Source organism: Triticum dicoccoides, chromosome 7A, assembly GCF_002162155.2.
Source record: "Triticum dicoccoides isolate Atlit2015 ecotype Zavitan chromosome 7A, WEW_v2.0, whole genome shotgun sequence".
NCBI lineage: Eukaryota > Viridiplantae > Streptophyta > Magnoliopsida > Poales > Poaceae > Triticum > Triticum dicoccoides.
The window spans coordinates 647,422,944-647,426,334 of NC_041392.1; the positions used below are offsets into that span (position 1 = coordinate 647,422,944).

Here is a 3,391-nt window from a genome sequence, read left to right on the forward strand (position 1 = left end):
GGGTGGGTGGGTTGCGTAGTGAACATGAATTGAATATTATGAATGCAATTTCACTCAAAATATGGTGCATTTGTGCTGAAATGTAGAACCCTGGCGGCAAATGTGTCGGTAGAAGAATAGAACGTCACAGTAGTGAACATGAATTGAATAGTATGAATGCAATTCATTCAAAATATGGTGCATTTGTGCTGAAATGTAGAACCCTGGCGGCAAATGTGTCGGTAGAAGAATATAACGTCACACTATCTGTCGGCATAGCGCACTGACACACAAGTTGTCGCCGTAGCAATGGACGTTGCATAATCTGTCGGAAGATTTGTCGGCATAACATAGTCTGTCGGTGTAGAAATGTCTGTCGTTATAGATCTCACCAACGTTGTCATACTATCTGTCGGTCGGCAAAAATAGCTTTGTTCTGTCGGAAAAGGTTTTTGCCGACACTAAATGTGTCGCCTTAGGTGGCCTATGTCGACAGATTATTTGACGCTGCTTTGAGTGTCATGGTGTAGTGATATGTGCAGCTCCTATCGGGATTTGTCGGCACATTCAGGTGGCTTTGCTGATCTTGTTTTACCATTGTCGAAATGTCTTGTAACCAGGATTCCGAGTCTTATCGGGTCTTCCTGGGAGAAGGAATATCCTTCGTTGACCGTGAGAGCTTGTGATGGGCTAAGTTGGAACACCCCTGCAGGGTTTTGAATTTTCGAAAGCCGTGCCCGCGGTTATGGGCAGATGGGAATTTGTTAATATCTGGTTGTAGAGAACTTGACACTTAACTTAATTAAAATGCATCAACCGCGTGTGTAGCCGTGATGGTCTCGGGAAGTGAACACGGTCTCGTGTTATACTTGAAAGTAAGTAGCTTCAGGATCACTTCTCGATCACTTATTAGCTTCTCGACCATGCTTTGCTTCTCTTCTCGCTCTCTTTTGCATAAGGTAGCCACCATATATGCTAGTGCTTGCTGCAGCTCCACCTCACTACCCTTACCTACCCATAAGCTTAAATAGTCTTTATCTCGCGGGTGTGAGATTGCTGAGTCCTCGTGACTCATAGATACTTCCAAACAGTTGCAGGTGCCGATGATGCCAGTGCAGGTGATGCAACGCAGCTCAAGTGGGAGCTCGTTGAAGATCTTGGTCGTTGTTTTATGTTTTTATCCGGTTGATCGGTAGTGGAGCCCAGTTGGGACGATCGGGGATCTAGCATTTGGGGTTGTCTTCTTTTATTTTGGTTCCGTAGTCGGACCTTGACTGTATTCTGGATGATGTATGTTTAACTTTTATTGTGTGAAGTGTCGATTGTAAGCCAACTCTTTATCCCTTTCTTATTCAGTACATGGGATTGTGTGAAGATTACCCCTCTTGCGACAAACCTACCATGCGGCATGCCTCTAAGTCGTGCCCCGACACGTGGGAGATATAGCCGCATCGTGGGTGTTACAACCTTCAAGCACTCACCTCCCCGGCAACGGCGCCAGAAAAGAGCTTGATGTCTACTACACAACCTTCTTCTTGTAGACGTTGTTGGGCCTCCAAGTGGAGAGGTTTGTATGACAGTAGCAAATTTCCCTCAAGTGGATGACCTAAGGTTTATCAATCCGTAGGAGGCGTAGGATGAAGATGGTCTCTCTCAAGAAACCCTGCAACCAAATAACAAAGAGTTTCTTGTGTCCCCAACACACCCAATACAATGGTAAATTGTATAGGTGCACTAGTTAAGCGAAGAGATGGTGATACAAGTGGTATATGGATAGTAGATAAAGGTTTTTGTAATCTGAAAATATAAAAACAGTAAGGTAACTAATGATAAAAGTGAGCATAAACGACATTGCAATGCTAGGAAACAAGGCCTAGGGTTCATACTTTCACTAGTGCAAGTCCTATCAACAATAATAACATAATTGGATCACATAATTGTCCCTCAACATGCAACAAAGAGTCACTCCAAAGTCACTAATAGCGGAGAACAAACGAAGAGATTATGGTAGGGTATGAAACCACCTCAAAGTTATTCTTTTCAATCAATCCGTTGGGCTATTCCTATAAGTGTCACAAACAGCCCTAGAGTTCGTACTAAAATAACACCTTAAGACACAAATCAACCAAAACCCTAATGTCACCTAGATACTCCAATGTAACCTCAAGTATCCGTGGGTATGATTATACGATATGCATCGCACAATCTCAGATTCATCTATTCAAACCAACACAAAGTACTTCAAAGAGTGCCCCAGAGATTCTACCGGTGAGTCAAGCCGAAAACGTGTGCCAACCCCTATTCATAGGTTCATGGGCGGAACCCGCAAGTTGATCACCAAAACATACATCAAGTGAATCAATAGAATAACCCATTATCACCATGGTTATCCCATGCAAGACATACATCAAGTGTTCTCAAATCCTTAAAGACTCAATCCGATAAGATAACTTCAAAGGGAAAACTCAATCCATTACAAGAGAGTAGAGGGGAAGAAACATCATAAGATCCAACTATAATAGCAAAGCTCGCGATACATCAAGATCGTACCACCTCAAGAACACGAGCTAGAGAGAGAGATAGATCAAACACATAGCTACTGCTACATACCCTCAGCCCCGTGGGAGAACTACTCCCTCCTCGTCATGGAGAGCACCGGGATGATGAAGATGGCCACCAGAGAGGGACTGCCCCCTCCGGCAGGGTGCCGGAACGGGTCTAGATTGGTTTTCGGTGGCTATGGAGGCTTTTGGCGGCGTAACTCCTGATCTATTGTGCTCCTGGAAGTTTTTAGGGTATATGGGTATATATGGGAGGAAGAAGTACGTCGGTGGACCTCCGGGCTGTCCACGAGGCAGGGGGCGCACCCAGGGGGGTGGGCGCGGCCCCCACCCTCGTGGGCAGCCCGGGACTCTCCTGGTCCAACTCCGATACTCCGTGGGCTTCTTCTGGTCCAAAAATAAGTTCCGTGAAGTTTCAGGTCAATTGGACTCCGTTTGATTTTCCTTTTCTGCGGTACTCTAAAACAAGGAAAAAACAAAAACTGGCACTAGGCTCTGGGTTAATAGGTTAGTCCCAAAAATAATATAAAAGTGTATAATAAAGCACATAAACATCCAAAGTTGATAATATAATAGCATGGAACAATCAAAAATTAAAGATATGTTGGAGACGTATCAGTGGCTCCGGTCGCTGGAGGCCATGGCAGCAGGAGGGGCGCGCTCCGTTCATTTCCTGGCAGATAAGAAAACAATCGAGGAAGGGAGAGAGATTAGAGAAGGAAGGAGAGGGAAACAAGGGAGAGAAAGAGGAGACGGGTGGCGACTCATCTGCTGGGTTCGCCAGAGACGGTCGGCGGCATGGCCGAAGGCGGGGACGAGGTGCTCGAGGACAGGGAGGTGAGGTGGCTTGG

General features: G+C 45.5%; 1 long non-coding RNA gene across 1 annotated transcript in view; it reads left to right on the forward strand.

Annotated features, from left to right (window-relative positions):
- Window positions 1-1,122, forward strand: part of LOC119331745 — a 2,711-nt gene extending 1,589 nt beyond the window's left edge. Inside the window, exon 3 of the long non-coding RNA XR_005160628.1 lies at window positions 1,071-1,122. This is a non-coding gene — a long non-coding RNA (uncharacterized LOC119331745). The remainder of the gene's footprint in view (window positions 1-1,070) is intronic.
- The last annotated feature ends 2,269 nt before the right edge of the window (window positions 1,123-3,391 follow it).